The 20,542-nt window shown below is 43.5% G+C and overlaps 1 protein-coding gene and 1 pseudogene across 12 annotated transcripts in view; one reads left to right on the forward strand and one right to left on the reverse strand.

Annotated features, from left to right (window-relative positions):
• Kcns3 (potassium voltage-gated channel modifier subfamily S member 3) overlaps positions 1-20,542 on the reverse strand; it is a 357,419-nt gene that overhangs the window by 281,298 nt on the left and 55,579 nt on the right. The window lies entirely within an intron of this gene.
• On the forward strand, positions 15,439-17,883 carry LOC101718748 (growth hormone-inducible transmembrane protein-like; annotated as a pseudogene).

Raw genomic sequence — 20,542 nt, forward strand, 5'->3', positions numbered from 1 at the left:
GTGCTCTTTTCAAAACATGAATCGAACCTTCCCTCAGAAAGAGAGGAGGGGAGACTCAGCCTTTCCTTCCCCCATGGGGTGCCACTCACCGAGTTCTGAAGTCTGCAGCCAGTGGGGCTGGGTTTGCTCTGAGACTCCTTGTGTAGAGCAATTTCAAAAGAGCTGGCAGATGAGGCTTCTTTCAGATCACTTCCATGTGCGAGCTTGAGAGTAACTGGAAAGTGCTCCATGACTTAGGGCAGGCGACACCATGCACACAATGACAGTAGGGCTCCCTCCTTTTCACCCCAAACACAGGCAAGTCCATTCTTCTCTAAAGGAACGAAGCTGGCCCTGTGGGTCTCCCTCTGTGGGTGGGGAATCTGGTAAAGAGCCCTGGACGTGGGCCCAGAGTCCTCCCACCCCAGCTCCACTTCTACTCACCTTGTAACCTTAGGAAGATTCCTTTTGGAGCCTCAGCAGTCAGAGGGCCTGCAGGACACAGCCCACACTGCCAGGAGGGATACCATGACTGGGCCACCCTGAGAAGCGGCAGCACAGTGCAGAAAACGCATTTGGGGACACTGCCTGGCTACAACACTTCCCAAACGTCATTAATTCACTCGGTGTCCACATGTTCAGTTGTTTAATATTTCGATGAGGTGGTGCTGAAGCCTAAAGCTAAGCCCTGGCAAAATGACTCAGAATGCCAAATAAAATGAAGCTAATCTGTGTTTTCCTATAACACATAAATTAGACATGAAAAACTCCTAGGAGACACATAAGTCACCCTGACTGCGCACACACTGATTCACTTGTCAACTTACACTCTTAAAAATAGGAGCATTGCATTTTTGAACGAGTCACTCAGGAGAGAGAACTAATTCTCCATCTTAAGCATCTTCTTATTTTTCTGTGAGCAAGGCTGAAAATGCCACAGGGCCAGTGGGGTTGCATATTGTTTTTGGTTTTTTTTTTTGGTACCGGGGATCGAACTCGGGTCTTTGCGCTTGCGCAGCAGGCGGCAAAACCACTGAGCTAAATCCCTGGCCCTGCATATTGTTTTTATAGTTCAAAATGTTTAAATATACAATACAAACAACCAGTGGCTTGGGAAGGACAGGAAATCTCTCACATGTGAAGTGAGACTTTGGAGCCATGGAGCTGCTTCCAAGGAGACCTGCTTCCAAGGAGACCTGCCCCAAATGGAATCAAACACGAGAACCAACCATCCCGGCAGGTTTTCTGCTACAGGAAAGCACTTCTCCTTGAGGTTTTAGTAAGGATGTGGCTGCTGGTAGTCTGAACCCTTCCACTCTTCTCTCATGGCCAAGACTCTGCACTGGGGCCTGGCCAGCCCCTCCCTGCTCAGTGTGCACTAGACTGAGGAGGAGGGACTAGGCAGCTACAGCCATTCCCTGCAGGCCTGACCTGACTCAAATGCTGTAGCAGGTGATAGCAAATCTCCTTTGTTGTTGCTATTTTTGTGATTTTAACTTTTCTATAACATAATTTTAAACTTACAGAAAAAAGTTATAAAACTTTTCATCTAACATAACCAAGATAATTTATAAAACTATGAACCCAGGAAACTAACATGGTACAATACTATTAACTAAAGAACAGACCAACATTTTGCAGCCACAAACAATGCTGCAATGTAAAAACTTGCACAAGTATTTTCATATCCTTGGGGTGCATCTGCAGGGTGGATTCTTAGAGTGAGGATCAAACCTTAGTGAGTAGCTAGTTCGCCCAGGCCTGGCCAGATCCCACTCTGGAAGGCTGTGTGAGTTTCCTTCCCAGCCCCAGCACATGGACCTGCTCCTCACAGGGTTGCTAACAGCATGTGTGTCGGACTTTTTCATTTTTATTAATCTGATGGGTGAGAAATGGGATTTTGTGAGTTTTAATTTCCATTTCTCTAATTATGAGTGAGTTTGAGCATTGTCCATGTGTTTGAAGGCCGTCTGCTTTGTTTCAATTGTCATGCCAAGGAAAAGCAGAGAGGACAGACTGGATCAGAGCATCCACTGATCCCAGCGGCGTGCGGGCAGAGTGAAGACCACAGGTTCTCTGGTCCAAAGTCTGCAGGCCTGGGCAGCACCTGTCCCTCCCTCCGCTGGCTGTGTCTCATGGGGCCCTGGAACCTCCCGTCCTGCCATCAGACCCAGGAGCTCTCCTTTCCCCCGTAAACTGGACCTGTCTGAAGAGCAGGGGCTTGGAGGAAGGTGAGAACGTGAGCAGCGTCCTAGCTGTGTGTTTCACTTTATTGCTTCACTTCCAGTCTCCATTTCTTCGTTTTTACAGCAGTGACGAATGCAGTCTCTCTCCCTTTCACACAGTCTCAGAGATTAACTGAGTCAGTAAACAGAAGCTGCTCCCTCGAAGCTAATAGGCGAGGGACTCTAAGGAAACATGCTTTCTCCTGAGCTGCCCTCCTCCCCGCAGGCCACAGAATGGCCCTCCGACACCTGCTATGTTCCTGGGCAGCGCTCAGCTGGGGGATGGGGGTGCCCAGCAAAGAGACTGGAGCGCAGACATTGCCTCAGTGACCTTGGAGCGGGAAGACAGGGAGCCTTCAGAAACCAGGATTTAGGCACTGCGACACGTAAATCAGGAAAATAATCAGGGTGGGTAGGGGACAAGTTGCCAAATTTCATCAATAAAAATACAAGATAGCCAGCTAAATTTGAATTGCAGACCCTATGAATGAAAGATACTTATATAGGATATTCTTCTAAATGTAGAAACCTCATAGTATTATTTTAAATACATTGTTGAAATATACTTATTTGATAAGACTAGGTTTTCCAGGTAAAGTACAGGACACAAATTCGAATTTCAGATAAACAATAGATTTAGGGTATAAATATGCACCACATATGGCATGGGGTGTATTTATACTAAAAATCATTTAGTTGTCTGAAAACCCAATTTAACAGGTAATCCTGTGTTTTACCCGGCAGCCTCAGTAGGGAGTTTTGCTACCTCTCTGAAAATGACTTGCCTCTTCTCCCTGTGTGCAGCGGGTCCCAGCCACGGCCCACTCGGGAGACCACTGCACTAGCTGCTGTCCAAGGACAGGGGCCAAGCACATGGTACAGGTGAGGAAACTCAATCAAGAGAGGCTTCCATGGACAAAACACACCTTCACTTGCCCTTGACAGAAAAACCCAACTCCGGCTACAGCACACAAAAAGATGAACTACTGCCCCATGTAACTGAAAGTGCGGGAAAGAAAGAGTTGAGCTGCGTCCCGATGAAGGGCAGCAGCACTGTGAGTAAGAGCATCTCCTCTTTGTCCCCCAGCTGAGCTCCTCTCTCCTGGCTTCATGCTCGGGCGAGCATCCCCACATGGAGGCAGCCAGAAGTTTCAGCTCACCTCAGAACTAGCCTATGTCCTGTTTCTTTCTGCAAAGGTTCGGACAGACTCTAAACCACTTGGTCATGCCCAGTCTTGTGGCCGAAAAGTGGAAGTATTAGCCCCAACAGAGAACAGATGAGTGGATTCCCCAAACTATTGATGGCTTTTGCCACCAAAGAAGTGAGCAAAGGAAAACATGCACAGAGAAGCAAAAACTACAGTGACTGCATCGCTCAAACAAAGTTGGTTGGTCAGTGAAGCTTCCGATAACAAAAGAGAGTTTCACTGTTATGGGTTCAAGAACAGCAGGGTAAGGCATCCGAGCAGGAATAGGATGGGTGGTAAATGATTGCTCCACAGTCTTCTGAATAAAGCAGTTAGAACTAATATGAGACCAGGGGGATAATGAAATAATGAAAATAAGGTTTACCATCCTTTATTGGTCTAGAGAAAGTAAGGAGGAAATCCACATGGGGAGAAGGTTTAATAAATTATTGGCATTAACAGACAACAAAATAATTGCAAGATTCTACGAAGATACGAACTGGAACGGAAAAGGTATTACTGTCACACAGTAGGAGGGGATTGGCACTGGGCTCAACACACCAGGAAAGAAAGCATGTGTACCCGTTTACCTCGTCCTTACGATGTCGCCCCTCCACAAACACAGCTCACAAGAAGGCAGCCTTCAAGAAGCTAATAACCTTTTCTGAATGGAAGAATCCAATAATTATTAAATGCTGCAAGCTTGAAATTACTTGCTTTGATGGAAACAATGTTTCCAGAGACCAGTCAGCCCGGAAATCAAACAAGTAGCTTAAAATGGTGACTCGAGGTGAAGGCCAGGAGGCCTGTGAAGGGAATAATACCTCATACCTCCAAGGAAAGATTAATTGGAATTCACGGCAGGACCCGGAGAAGTGGGCACTGCAGTCTGACCCACAGACACAGCTCTCAGAGAGCAGGAGAAGCACCTGGCTGCTCTTCCGTAGGGAGCTGCACAAGGGAGCCGAGGTGCAGAGTGCAACAGGGCAGTGCAGAGCCAGGCGTGGCCTCCAGGTTCCCCTCTGCTCTGCAGCCAGAGTCCTGCCCTGGCCTCCAACACTCCACCAAGGAAAGCCACTGTTCTTTACTAGACTTTAGGATACAGACCTCAGATACGAGGGAGGCTGAGTTAGGAAACAAACGCTGCTTAAGCCCATAAAGACGTAATGCAGAAAATCTTGTATTTTGTAACTAAAAGCATCTGAATGTGTACAAAAGATGTGATAGACGAAAAGCTGGGTGAAATCAATCTCAAGCTAGCTCCATTGAATAAGTTCTGGGGAGCCCCACACGGCCCAGTCTCTGCACGGAGCTGCATTCAAAGGAAACACAAATCAGATCCGTGTCGTATTAGTGAAAATTGTTGGTCATTAAAAGGATCGGTGGCGCTGGGCACAGTGGCACACGCCTGCAGCCCCAGCGCTCTGCGAGGCTGAAGCAGGAGGAACGCAAGATTGAGCCCAGCCCGTGTGACAGGGACTTGGTGAGACCTTAGCCCGGTGCGAAGAGTCTGGGTTCAGTGCGGTGAGGGGAGGGAGAGGGAGGGAGTGGAAGAGGAAGAGACCGCCTGCTCTCCTCGCCCGCCCAGGCGCCACACCTCGGCGCCCCCTCCTGGCCCTCTCCCCCTCCCGCTCCCTCCCTCCCTCCCTCCCTCCCTGCCTCCCTCCCTCCCTCCCTCCCTGCCTCCCTGCCTCCCTCCCGCCCGCCTTGGCGCGCGCACTGCGAGCCCCTCCCGGCCGGAGCCCGTGCTTCCACCGCTGGTTCCCAGCTGTGGCTCCCGCTCCTCCACTCGGGGGAATGAAGAGCCCAGGCTTCGTGCCTGCCCGCTCTGCCTCTGCTCCCCACAGGGAAGCCCCGGGTGCCTCCCCTGGAGCTCAATTCTTTGGCTCTGTTTTCCTTAAAAGAGACTCTCGGGGAGCATTTCCCCTTATTACCTTATTACGTGCATGGCTCCTACTTGATCCCCCCCAGTGGGAAACAGTGGAAGAGAAGCTGAGGACAAAAACTTCGGAAAAAGAACTCACAAAAATCCCCTTTAAAACCCTGTAGTGACTGAAGGAGAGCAGCTGAATGGCACAGAAGAAATAACAAGAAAGACTCTGCGTTAGAAATCCCCCTGGCCACCCTGGGTGAAGGGAGCTTGGCAGGGAGCAGGGAACACTGCCCACCACGCTGGGCTTCCGGGGAGCCTGGGAGGGAGGAAGCAGGGCCCAGGAGACGGGATTTCACTCAAAGACCGGCGGTTGGTTTGCACGACCATGTTTGCAGCAGCATTATTCACAATAGCCCAAAGCAGGATGCAACCCAAGGGCCCATCGACAGGCACGGACAGACAGTGCAGTATGTGCGACAGAGTATTCACATGCAGGCTGCCAAAGTCGCAGAGAAAGAAAGAACTGGAGGGCCAGGGCCAGGGGAGGGAGCATGGGGATGCTCTTTGATGGCTATAGAACTTCAGTTTAGCAAGATGAAAGCGTTGTCGACTGAGTGCACCACTGTGAAATGCCCAATGCTACAGAACTGTGTACCTACAAAGTGGCTCAGACGGTAAGTTCTACAGACCTCTATTTCTATTTTACCTCAATTGCATTTTCATTGTCATTTTTAAAAAACAAACATGGGCAGAAAGACACAAAAGACATGACAGTGTAAACAATGTGTATAGAATAGAGAGAAGGTGGAAGACAGGTGCTGTGAGGCTAATGAGAATGTGGAGGGGAATGGTAGCAGAGGCACAGCCCAAGACACACAGGGAAGGGCTCCACCCACCAGGCTGCACTGCCGGTGCACGCCGCTGCCCAGCAACTAACTCCAGGGAGCATCAGCAGCAAAGCTCTGCTCCTCCAAAATGCAGGTGTGGCAGGGGTAGGCTTACTGCGTCCTCAGCAACACATGCTGACCAAGCTGGCCAGAGGTGGCAGAAAAGCAGTGTGGTCCCCCACGCAAACTGTCCCTACTGACCAAAGGGTAAGGGTGCCTCAGGTCTCAGAACCGCAGTCGAGCCAGCACTGGGACAAGGGACTTCAAGCTTTCTTGGCACTGCCCTAACCAGTCACATGACCAGGGAGTGACACTTTCACGTGGCCACTTTCAGATTCTGCTTCCTCGGGGTTCTGGAGACTAGAAGTCCGAAGTGAAGGTGCAGTGGATTCAGTTCCCGGCCACCGGCTCACTGAGCCCTGCCATGGCAGAGGGAGAAAGCTCTCTGATGGCACTAATCCTGCCATGAGGAGCCCACCCCAGAGAATTGTGGTGTCAGCTTGAATGAAAAGCACTTGGTGGATCAGCTTAGCACAGTTCTGGAGGGTTGACTTATGGAGAGGGAAGAATCACCCTGGATGTGAGTGACAGTGACCAGTAGGCTCGAGACCTGTATGGAAGACAAAGGGAAAGAAGAAACAAGTCCCACATTTTGCTTCTCCACAGGCACTCCAGGCTTCACTACTGCCTTTGGATATCTGTCTCCTGGCTCCTGGCAGAGACTCCCCAGCCTTCTAGCTGAGATCCCTCAGGCTCCCAGCTCAGACTTCAGTCTTCCAATGCAGACCCTTCCATTTCCGGATACAGACTTGGATTCACACAGGACTCTGAAGTGAGCTCTAGGGCTCTGACCTTTGACTGGACCCTGTAGCAGTCCCTCACACAGGTGGCCCTTTGCATTCTTCTACCCTTGATTCTGCAGGGAGTCACTGTAATATATTATATAGCTAGATGATAGATGATAGACAGCTAATTTTATATTGAATCTGTCCCTCTCCTGTACCATAACTAATACAAATTTTGGCACCAGAGAAGTGGTGTTGTTGCTGTGATACTACCTGATTATACAGTCCTGAAGCTTTTGGAACTGGCTGGCAGGATGAGGTTGGAAAGGTTTGGAGATGCCAGCTGGAGAAGGAGCCTTCAAATGCTGTAGCTGGGCTTGATGGGAGATTCTGTCAGAACTCAGAAGACTGGAATCCAGCTAGCAAAGGATCAAGCTAGCTTGAGCTAGCAGGCTCAGGAGGTTTCAGTTGTGAAGAAGGAATCCAGAGTATGTGTATCATGCTTTGGCCGAAAATGTGTCTGTATTTTGCTCATGTCCTGAGACTGTGTGGGAGAAGTGAGGGTAAAGGCAGTGGACTAATTTATCTGATGGAGGAAATTTCAAGGCAACCAATCAGGTTGTGGCTTGGGTACTATTGGGGGCTTTTAGCCAGGTCTACATTGTGAGTGAAGAGCAAACAGCCTAGCAGAATAATTTTAAATGTTTTGAGTTTGGCCAGAAAGGAAGATGTGGTGAAGTTTGAGCCTGCAAAGAGGAAACACAGTAGAACTTGGTTGCTGGAACGATTAGCATTAAAAAGAAGCTCAGTAGTTTCCAGGAAGATGGTGGAGTGGTGAACAGCAGAGAAAGAGCCTGTCCAATATTTGGTGTCCTGACACTGGAATATAACAGTGTGAGGAGGAGAAGGAGGAGGGAAGTGGGTCCCAGGGGCCCAGGAAGGATCTGAGGTGAGAACTGAAGTCCACAGGGAGAGTGAAGAGAGAGACTTCAATGAAGAGGAGGGAGGTTCCAAGCAGTGCTCCCTCCCAGAGAACAGACTCTCAGCAAGGGAATGACAGGCCAAGCCTGCAGATGTACAGTGACTGCTGGAAACCCCAGAGGCCTCCATGGAGAAACACACCAGTGGCACGGAGGAGTGGTCACACCAGACTGCAGTGCTGGTGAGTTATCCAGGTTCAGACCTCACCCAGGAGAGGGTGACTGGCTGGTAGCCATCTTGGACAGGGGCCAACGGAGCTCAGAACTCAGAACAGCTATGGCCAGACTCCATCTAGTGGCTTCCAGTGCCTTGATGTGAGTGCCAAGTTCAAATTAGCAGGAGGTCAGGGAGCGGAGTTCAAGCTGGCAGGAGACACACAGACTGTTGCAGGCTCAAGGAATCGGGTTCCAGCCTCATAGCAGAAACTGGCCCGAACTTCAGAGGAACTACAGGGGCAGCTGGCTGGGATTCTCCACTACCCCACCGTGAAGCTGCAGCTGGCTTGCTGGGATTACTCAATTCGGCTCTGGACTCTGTTTGCCCACACTGCCTAACAGTGACAGCACAGACACACCTTGAATTGGATGTTTTTAGATCTTTTTCTCTTTTTTCTTTTTTTCTTTTTTCTTTCTTTTTTTTCATCTTTCTAGTTCTTGTGTTTTTTCTTGATTGTTTGAACAGTTTCATGTTGTGCTGTTCTGTTCTTGTTTTTATTTTTTCCTTTTCTCTTTCCCACCTGTCTTCTTCACTAGTTTCCTAAAATTTGTTCTCCAGCTTCTGATCCCTTCTTCTTTTTCTGTTTCTGTTTTTTACCCCCAGCCCCTTTCGAATCTTCTCCCCTAAGGGTAAAACTGCCATACTAAGGGCTACAATTTGTCATTTTCTAGACTGTATTTAATGCTATTGTTATTGTTGATTGTACTACTTTAGCCAAGGTGACATAATTGTGCTAATCAGTTGTTCCTCCTGGTATACCAAGACTGAGATTGCCTAAGGGTGTTAAAAGAAAAAAACCTATAGGCCAGTCCCAAAGAACTGGCAGCTGGGCCAAGTAGGCAGAAACTTCTGATCCCCAGTAAATTAAAGAGGTAGGATTCTGCAACAGACTCAAAACCCAAAAGCTAGCTACACCTGGAAGGTCCTTCAGAGAGGTAGTCATTTCCTAAGGATTCTGAATACTGGCAATAAAGCTACCCGCCATAACCAATTTACAAGCATCAACCCAGGAACTGAACTTTTTAAAAAATAGAAAATGAGAAGACACTTATACAAGATGCAACCCCCACCCCCACCTAGACTTGCAGCTCACCAAAGACAAACCCCAGGAGCAATGAGGTGGAACAATCCAAAAGCCAACCGCCTGGACTCAGAAGTAACAAAGCAAGTGAATGAGGCTCTACAAAATATCAAAGCAGAAATAATTTCCCAGAAGCTACAGAGATGGTGACCAGAATGAAAGACACGTTCAGTGGCTCTAGAACAGATACAGATTTAAAAAATAGAGGGGCTCAAGAACATGATGGAAACCATGAACATTCAGCATGGGAAAGAAATGGAAAACATGGACACCCACCATAGGAAAGAAATGGAATCCATGAAACAGATTCAAACAAACATCCAGGAGATTAAAAACTCCATTGAAAGTATATCCAGCAGAAGGAGCCAATGTGAGGACAGAATATGAGATTTAGAAGACAGGATTGTGGTTAGCAATCATGAAAACAGAGATTTCTTAAAAATAGCAAAGGATCATGAGAAATTAATTCAGCAGGTGCTAGATGATGCAAACAAGAATAACATAAGATTGACTGGAGTCGATGAAAAAGCAGGAGATAGTGCAAATGACATAAAAAAAAAAACCTGTTCTCAGAAGTAATGGCAGAAAACTTCCTGAACAGGAAAAAAGAATTAGACATACAGATAAGTGAGACATATAGGACTCCAATTAGCCATGATCAAAAAAATCTTCTCCAAGGCATACAATAATCAAGACTCCAGAAATTCAACACAAGGACAGAATATTAAAAGCTGCTAGAGAAAAGAATCAAATCCCCTATAAAGGAAAGCCCATCAGAATCAGAGCAAACTCCTCAACACAAACTCTCAAGTCAAGGAGAGCTTGGAGTAAAGTATTTCAAGCCCTAAAGGAAAACAACCTCCAACCCAGATTGATGTACCCTGCAAAACTATCTTTCAAAATTGATGAAGAAATAAGATACTTCCATGACAAAGAGCATCTGAAGAAAACATGACCCCCAAACCTGCACCCAAAGTGTTCTGAAGGATATTTTAGAGGATTATAATTCCATGAACCCCAACAGAATGAATCCATCAGGCAATGAAAGAAATTAAACAGACTATGAAAGAAGGAAGCCAACAGCAGAAAAATAACATGACAGAGATAAGACAATACATATCAGTCATAACCATCAATGTTAACAGTCTCAATTCACCAATCAAAAGAAACAGACTGGAATAATGCACCAAGAAGCAAGATCCAACAATATGCTGCATATAAGAAACCATTTAATTCAGAAACAAATTCATAGTCTAAAAGTCAAGGGATGGAAAACAATATTCCATTCAACAGGAACCCAGAAAAAAGCAGGGGTACCTATTCTATTTCCGGGCAAAGTGGATTTCAAGCCAAGACTGATTAAGAGAGAAAAAGAAGGTCACTATGTCCTGATAAAGGGAACAATCCAAGAGGAAAAAATAACAATCACAAATATATATATATATATATATACATATATATATATATATATATATATGCACCAAAGAGCAGCATACCCAACTATATAAACTAATATTAATGGACATGAAAAATCATGTAAGTACTAATACAGTTGTAATGGGGGACCTCAGTACTCCACTGTCACAAATAGATCAACTAGACAAAAAAATCAACAATGAAATATTAGAATTGATCAAAACTTTTGAACAAATGGACTTAGTAAATGTCTACAGAGTGTTCCACCCCACAACATCAAAATACACATGCTTCTCAGCTGCACATGGGACTTTCTCCAAAATAGACCATATACCAGCTCATAGAATATGCTTAAGTAAATGCAAAGAAATTTAAATTATGTCATGCATATTATCCAACCATAGTGCAATGAAATTGGAAATCAACAGCAAAAGAAACCACAAGAACTTCATAAACACATGGAAATTAAATTACACCCTCCTGAACAACCAATGGGTCACAGATGAAATTAAAGAAGAAATCAGACAGTTTCTACAATTAAACAATAATGATAATACAACATTCCAGAACTTATGGGGCACAATGAAAGCAGTCCTACAAGGGAAATTTACAGCGATGAATTCCCATATCAGGAAAACAGAATGGGCTCAAATAAACAACCTAACTTTGAACCTCAAGATACTAGAAAAAGAAGAACAAGTCAAGCCCAAAGTTTGTATGAGGGAGAAAATTATAAAAATCAGAGCAGAAATTAACACAACAGAGACTAAGGAAGTGATACAAAGAATCAATGAATTGAAGAGCTGGTTCTTTGAAAGACTAAATAAAATTGACAAACTCTTAGCCAACCTTATCAAAAAGACTAAATCCATGCAATTAGGAATGAAAAGGGTGAAATCACAACAGATCCTGCAGAAATCCAGATCATCAATATCTACTTTAACAAGCTGTATTCTAATAACATGAAAAATACAGAAGAAATGGACAGATTCCTAGATATGTGTGAATTTCCAAAACTGAATCAATAAGATATAGAAATTCTAAATAAAACAATATCAACCAATGAAATTGAATATATAATTAAAAAGCTACCAACAAAGAAAAGCCCTGGCCCTGACAGATTCACTGCTGAATTCTATAAGGAATTTAGAGAAGACCTAATGCTGCTACTCCTCAAACTCTTTAATGAAAGAAAGGAAAGCAATATTCCTCATTCCTGGAAGCAAGCATTACCCTGATTCCAAAACCAGAGCAGGATCCAACTAAAAAGGAGAATTATAGGCCAATATCCCTAATGAACATAGATGCAAAAATCCTCAATAAAATACTGGCAAACAGAATGCAGCAAATCATCAAGAAGGTTATACACCATGACCAAGTTGGACTCATTCCAGGGATACAGATATGATTCAACATATGCAAATCAATAAATGTAATACACTATATTAACAAAGCCAAGAACAAAAACTATATTATCCTCTCAATATATGCAGAAAAGGCATTTGACAAGTTCCAACACCCATTCATGATAAAAAAAACCTACAGAAAATTGGTATGAATGGTCTTTATCTCAATCTGATAAAAGCCATCTATGACAAACCAATAGCTAACATCACACTAAATCAACAAAAAACTGAAAGTTTTCACTCTAAAATCAGGAACAAGACAAGGATTTCCACTATCACCACCACTCTTTTTTTGTACCAGGAATCGAACTCAGGACCTTGCACTTGTGAAGCAGGCACAGTGCCACTGAGCTAAATCCCTGGCCCTCCACTCTTGTCCAGTATAGCTCTGAAAACACTACCCAGAGCAATTAGACAAGGGAAAGAAATGAAAGGAATAAGGACAGGGAAGGAAGAAGTTAAACTATCATTATTTGCAGATGACATGATATTCTATACAGAAGACCCCAAAAACTCCACCAGAAGACTTTTAGATTTGATAACTGGATTCAGTGGCATAGCCGGATACAAAGTCAACACTCAAAAATCAATATCCTTCCTGTACATGAATAACAGACTCATGGAGAGAGAAATTAGAGAAACAATCCTTTTCAGAATAGCATCCAAAAAAATGAAATACATAGGAATCAATCTAATGAAGGAAGTAGAAGACCTCTACATTGAAACCTATGGTACTCTGAAAAAGGAGATTGAAGAGGATATCACAAAATGGAAAAATATCCCTTGTTTTTGGATAGGAAAAACCAATATAGTGAAAATGGCCATACTTCCAAAATTGTTATGCAGATTCAGTCCAATCCCAATTGAAATCCCAACAGTATAGCTCACAGAATTGGAAAACACAATCCTAAAATTCATTTGGAACTAGAAGAGACCTAGAATAGCAAAGGCAATTCTGGGCAACAAAGGCAAGGCAGAGGGCATCACAATCCCTTACTTTAAATTATGCTACAAAGCTACTGTGATAAAAACAGCATGGTAATGGCAAAAGAACAGATCCAAGGATCAATGGAACAGACTAGAGGATGCAGAAACAACTCCAGACATACTCAGCCACTGAATCTTTGATAAAGGAGCCAAACACCTTCACTAGAAGAAAGATAACCTCTTTAATAAATGGTACTGGAAAAACTGGCTTTCCAAATGCTGAAGACTGAAACTAAACTCATATCTTTCACCACACACTAACCTAAAATCAAAGTGGATCAAAGATCTAAATATCAAAATATGGGCTGGGGATTTAGCTCAGTGGTTCTGCCTCCTGCCCTGCAAGTACAAGGACCTGAGTTCGATCCCAGGTACCAAAAATAAAAATAAATAAATAAATAAAATTTAAAACAGAAATACTAAATCTGCTGGAAGAGAGGATAAGTAGAATGCTTGAAGACATAGGAGTAGGCAAAGACTTCATGAACAAAACCCAGACTGCACAGGAAATACTACAAAGAATCAACAACTGGGACCTCATCTTATTAAAAAACTTTTGCACAGCAAGAGAAACCAGCAACAGAGTGAAGAGACAACCCACAGCATGGGAAAAAATTTTACCAGCTATTCACCAGATAAGGACTATTATCTAGAATATATAAAAAATTCAAAAATATCAGACCCCTCAAATTTAAAGACCAGTCCAAAAACAGGCACCTGAAATGAAAAGACACTTCTCAAATGAAGACTTAGAAACAGCAAATAAATATATGAAAAAATGTTTAACATCACTGGTCATTCATGAAATACAAATAAAAAACACTGAAATTCTATCTCACTCCAGGAAGAATAGCTGCTATCAAGAAATCAACCAATAACAAATGCTGGGGGACTGTGGGAAAAAAAGGGACCCTTCTCCACTATTGGTGGGAGTATAGACTGGTACAACCACTGTGGAAATCAGTGTGGAAATTTCTTAAAAAACTAGAACTCGAGGTTCCATTTCACCCAGCTATACCTCTTCTTGCTATCTTCCTGAAAGAATTAAAAGCATCATACCACAGCAATATATGCACACCCATGTTTATAGCAGCACAGTTCGTAATAGCTAAATCTGGAAATAACCCAAATGTCCATCAACTGATGAATGGATAAAGATGGGGTTTTCTTATACAATGGAGTACAACTCTGCCATAAAGAAGGATGAGCTTTAGACATTTATAGCTACATGGATGGACCTTGAGATCATACTCCTAAGTGAAATAAATCAGACACACGTGTTTAAATACTGCATTGTTTCTCTGGTGTGAGGGACCGAAAGTGGAAATAAGGACTGAAATCTGTAATGGATGTTGGGAAATGGGATGAAAATGTTCGAATGGGAAGGGGAACAAGGAAGGAGGGAGAGGAAAATGAAGGAAGGGACAAAAAAGTAAAAATAGAAGGGAAAAAATAGAAACAAAGCTTTTGTACATAGAGAGAAGAGAGGGACTGAAGGGGAATGGGATAAAATAAAATAAAATTTACTTTTTGAAAAAGAAGCCAAGTACTTTGCAATAGAACAGTAGGAAAGTATCTTGAGGGAATGTGAGGAGCCAGGAAGGTTCCATCCTTGGCAGGCTCCAAATTTCAAAGGCGAGAGACTTTGCTTTGAGATGACAGTCCCAAGGCACCATTCTCCAAAATGGCAGAAGCCTAGGGAATGGGAATTGATTCCCCAGGATTCAGGTCACCATGCTCAGCCGTCTAGGCCCTCAGAAGCTTCCGCAGCCACCCAAAATATGCACAAGGACTCAGCTTCTGCTCCAGCTGGCAGCAGACCTTGGTAGCATCCACGTGGCGCTGGTTTTAGGTGCATGCAGAATACAGAGTTGTGGGATCAGAGAGGCTTGCACTCAGATTTCCTAAGAAGGCCTGGGAGGCCAGGGCAGCGTATGAGAAGCCTGAAGTACAGTGGGGACCACGGGAAGTTGGCGAAGCCAGGAGCATGGGTCGTATGAGGAAAGCTGCAAGGAGGGAGCAGAGCCAGCCACGAGAGAAGCTGGGAGCTACAGGCACCAGCCATGCTGTAAGGGTGGAGCCACGTAAGCCCTTTGGAGTTCACATCTAACCCCAGATTGCCTCAGACGCTGGACATGGAATTATGGGGTTTAATGTTTACGCTTGGTCTTGTTTCAGCCCCATTCCTTTCTATCTCCCTATTTCTCATTTTTGGAATGGGAATGTTTACCCTGCGTCTTTGTATGTAGGCAGTATTTAACTTTCTTTTCATTTTTCAGTGGCTCACAGCTAAGAGTTTGCCTTAAACTTAGAGGAGACTCCGGACTTGGACTTTTGGGCAATGGTGAAACTCTTAAGACTTTGGCAACCCTGAGATGAACTAAATGCCTTTGCATGAAGGGATGTGCATGGGTCTTTGGGCGCCAGGGTGAGCTGTTATGTTTTGTGTGCAGATGTCCCCCTAAAGCTTCATGCACTCAAGATGGGGCTTTTTGAAGGTCAATGTGATACAAGGGGAATTGATGTAACTCCCAAACCTGCTAGATAACTGAACTGCAAGTTCATGTTCTCTAAAATCAAAGAATGAATTCTAGGAACAGCAGAAATTAAGAATAGGAAAAATTTATTGTGGCTTCTATCTAAGAGAGACGGAAGTGAGACCAGAAAGTGGGTTCCCTGGGACCTGTTTCTCAAGGGGTTTGTATGGAGCAAAGCCACAAGGTAAGGCAAGTTCAAGGTGGGACAAAACTATAGTCAATTAGTGACATTACAAGTGCAGTTGCTTAGAAGGCAGGAGCAAGTGAAAAGTCCTCAACCATTTCAGATCTGCTTGATGAACCAGTGCATCACCATGCTGGCTGCAAGGCTTGTGTGTTTTCGGACATTACCTTCCAAGGTTTTCCTCCCAGCATTCACCAAGGCCTCCTGCCCTGTTGTAAAGAGTTCCATCATGACTAGAGGTCCCATTTGACCCAGCTATTCCCCTGCTGGGGATCTTCCCCAAAGAATTAAAAGAATCATACCACAGTGATATATGTGCACCCATGTTCACAGTAGCGCAGTTTGTAATAGCTAAAACTTGGAAACAGCCCAAATGCCCATCAACTGGAGACTGGATAAAGAAAATGTGGTTTTTTTACTAAAATGGAGTACTACTCAGCCATAAAGAATGAGAAACTAGAGACATTTATAGCTAAATAGATGCATATTGAGGACATACTCTTAAGTGAAATAAATAGGACACACGTGTAAATACTGAATAGTTTCTCTGGTGTGAGAAACTGAGAGTGTAAGTAAGGGTTAAAATGAATAATTGATAATTTGAAATAGGAAGAAAAGGTCCAAAGGGGTAGGAGAAGTGGGAGGGGTAGAGGAAAGGAAAGAAGGGAAAGGAAAACTTACGAGAAAAGGAAAAAATGGAAACAAAGTCTTTGTAAATAGGGAAGGGTGGAGGGGTGAAGGGCGCACAGGTAATGGGGAAAAAATAAGAACCAAAATACATCATGTACAGGTACAAGCACCCAATGATAAATGTAAATGTACTGTACACCTAAAATGTACCCATAAAAGAATCTAAGGGAAAAAAATAAAATAAAAAGAGTTCCATCCCCAAAAATCAGTGGCTCTCAACACCCAGCAGGAAATATGCCACCAGGTCAAGAATTGGAATCTGCCATGCAAAAACTGCCCAAGAGCTCAAAGAGGCAGCATTGGAATCATCAATGGAAAAATATTTAAAACTGACCAGATGGAAGATGGCTTGTTGCTGGAGGGGCTGCCATTGCTCTTGGAGCATTGTGCTACTACGGCTTGGGAATGTCTAATGAGACTGGGGCGACTGAAAAGGCTGTAACTTGGCCTCAGTATGTGAAGGGTAGGATACGTTCCACCTACATGTACTTAGCGGGAAGTATTGGTTAACAGCTTTGTCTGCCTTGGCAGTAGCTAGGAGTCTTGTTCTCATGAACTTCATGATGAGAGGCTCTTGGGTGACAACTGGTGCAACTTTTGCAGCCATGATTGCAGCTGGAATGATGGTATGATCCATACCGTATGAACAGAGTCCAGGCTAAAAGCATCTTGCCTGGTTGCTCCATTTTGGTGTGATGGGTGGTGGCACCCCTGACCATACTGGGCGGCCCTCTCCTTGTCAGAGCCACCTGGTACACTGCTGGCATCGTGGGCGGCCTGTCCACTGTGGCCATGTGTGCGCCCAGTGAGAAGTTTCTGAACATGAAAGTGCCCCTGGGTGTGGGCCTGGGTCTGGTCTTCACGTCCTCACTGGGATCCATGTTTTTTCTACCTCTGTGGCTGGTGCCACATTGTACTCAGTGGCAGTGTATGGTGAATTAGTTCTTTTTAGCATCTTCCTTCTGCGTGATACTCAGTAATCAAACGTGCAGAAATAACACCAATGCATGGAGTTCAAAAGTATGATCCCATCAATTCTATGTTGGCAATTTATATGGATACATTAAATATATTTATGTGAGTTGCAACTATGCTAGCAACTGGAAGCATCGGAAAGAAGTGAAACTACTGAGCCTGATGTCTACTGAATCAGACATCTCTTGTTTAGTAGGGGAGATGCTCGTTACATACTTTGCATAAGCCACTATTGTTGAGGTTTAGAGGATAAGAACGTGTCCATACATTTAAAATGTTCCAGTAACGAGACCCTCAGGTCAGCTTTTTCTTTTCGGGAATAAATTCAGTAATTCTCTTCCAAATAAGTGCATCAATATGTCCAACTCTTGTGTTTGACAAATTTTAGAAAATTTTATTTAACAAATGTGAAAACTAGAATTTGTGTTAGGAGAATTATTTTGTCTATTTTTTAGTTTATTAGAGTAAGTAAAAACTAGCAAGTTTGTTTGCCTGTTTATTTTTCAGAACACAGAACACTAAAGTAATATCTGAACCTCAAGTTTCTAGAAAAACAAAAGCAAGACAAACCCAAAGCTTGTACGAGGGAGGAAATTATAAAGATCAGGGCTGAAATCAATGCAATGGAGACCAAGAGAATGATACAAAAAATCAATGAAGCCAAGAGTTGGTTGTTCGAAAGAATAAACAAAATTGACAAACCCTTAGCCAATCTTATCAGGAAAAGGAAAGAAAAGGCCCAAATCCATGCAATTAGGAATGAAAGGGGTGAAATTACAACAGACCCAGCAGAAATCCAGAGGATCATCGATACCTACATCGAGAACCTATATGCCAATAAGATGGAAAACACAGAAGAAATGGACAGATTCCTAGATACATATGAATTACCAAAGTTGAATGAAGAAGACCTAAAAAATTCTAAACAACCTAATATCAATCAATGAAATTGAAAACATAATTAAAAACCTATCAACTAAGAAAAGCCCGGGCCCTGATGACTTCACTGCTGAATTCTATAAGACATTGAGAGAGGAACTACTGCCACTACTGTTTAAATTCTTCATTAAAATTGAAAGGGAAGCAATACTCCCAAATTCATTCCTAGAACCAATCATCACCTTGCTCCCCAAAGCACAGAAAGACCCAACTGAAAAAGAGAACTATAGGCCAATCACACTAATGAACATAGATGCAAAAATCCTCAATAAGATACTGGCAAACAGAATGCAGCAAATCAGCAAGATCATACATCCTGACCAAGTGGGATTCATCTCAGGGATGCAGGGATGGTTCAACATATGCAAATCAATAAATGTAATACACTGTATCAATAGAGCCAAGGACAAAAACCATATGATCATCTCAATAGATCCAGAAAAAGCATTCGACAAAATTCAACACCCATTTATGATTAAAACACTACAAAAAATTGGAATAGACAGTCTCTACCTCAATCTGATAAAATCCATCTAGGAAAAATCAATAGCCAATATCATACTAAATGGTCAAAAACTGAAATCCTTCACACTAAAATCAGGAACAAGACAAGTTTGTCCACTATCACCACTTTTGTTCAATATAGTTTTGGAAACATTAGCCACAGCAATTAGACAAGAGAAAGAAATAAAAGGAATAAAGATAGGAAATGAAGAAGTCAAATTGTCATTATTTGCAGATGACATGATACTCTATATAGAAGACCCCAAGAACTCCACCAAAAGTCTTCTAGACTTAATAACCAAATTCAGACAAGTAGCTGGTTACAAGGTCAACACACAAAAATCAATAGATTTCCTCTACACGAATGACAGACTCACTGAGAGAGAAATAGGGAAAATAATTCCTTTCACAATAGCATCCAAAAAACTGAAATACCTAGGAATCAACCTAATGAAAGAAATCAAAGACTTCTTCTCTGAAAACTATAGCACTTTGAAAAGAGAGATTGAAGATGATATCAGAAAATGGACAGACATCCCCTGCTCCTGGGTCGGAAGGATCAACATAGTGAAAATGGCCATACTTCCAAAACTCCTATATAGATTCAATGCAATCCCAATTGAAATCCCAGCAGCATACTTCATGGACCTTGAGAAAACCTTTAGGTAATACTGATTAAATGGGGATCCAACGGGGAAGCAAGTCACATAGCAAGAGTACAAGGAATGAACAAAAATTTTTGATAATGGATGTGTCAGGAGTCTTTCCTGAAAGGGATGGGTTAAGGCCTTGGTCCCCCACCAAGGTGATTGATAGCTATTTATAATATCAGTCACTGCTATTCATCCCCAGGGGAAGTGCGTGGGTGTAGTAGTTCAGTGAATGTGTCTCCATTGTCCTCCACGTTGGCTCCTCTAGGGTTGGCCCTGTCTCACTGCCTATGACATATCTAATTAACTTACCTATGTACAATAAACGGATTACAGGGTCATGATAGTTATCGCTGGATGGGTCCATTGATGAGTTTACAGCTAAATGTGACTTGGGTAATGAAGCCTCATTGGAGGAGGTGGTCACTGGGGCGTGGCCTGGAAGTCTATCTCCCTCCCTCCTTCCTTGATTGGTCCCTTCTTCTTGCTGCCCTACCATAAGCTGTTTCCCCTCTGCCAGGCCCCTCTGTCGTGCTGCCCTGCAGTGAAACCAGCAGACTACGGGCTGAAACCTCTACAAATTGCAAGCCAAAATAAACCTCTCCTCTTGTAATTTGCAGGTATTGGGTATTGTGTCTCAGCAAGAAGAAAATAATTAGGACAACACCTTTATGACCCTAATTAGCCCTAATTGTCCCCCAAAAGCCCTGTTACCAATCACCATAGAATTGGGAATCAGGGCTCTAAAATGTGTCTTAGTAAGACACAAGCATTCAGTCCATAAATGTACTTAATAACTTTCATCCACAAAGTGGCAAAAATCATTTGTCATCAACCAAAGTTCTGATTATTTGGAATAGACAAGAATCACTGTAGCATCTTTGATTTTTTTAAAAGTGCTTCTATTTGAAGATTTTAAGAGGAAAAACCATTTTTAAAGAGCCACATGATTAATATGGGTCCCAAAACGCAACAACTGGAGCCAATCAGTCTCCTCTCTGATCAGAGACCTCGAGGAGTGACCAGGAAGCTGCCTGGCC

This window comes from Heterocephalus glaber, unplaced genomic scaffold (genome assembly GCF_053883595.1).
Source record: "Heterocephalus glaber isolate CG9 unplaced genomic scaffold, H.glaber_assembly_v1.0 deba00001457, whole genome shotgun sequence".
NCBI lineage: Eukaryota > Metazoa > Chordata > Mammalia > Rodentia > Bathyergidae > Heterocephalus > Heterocephalus glaber.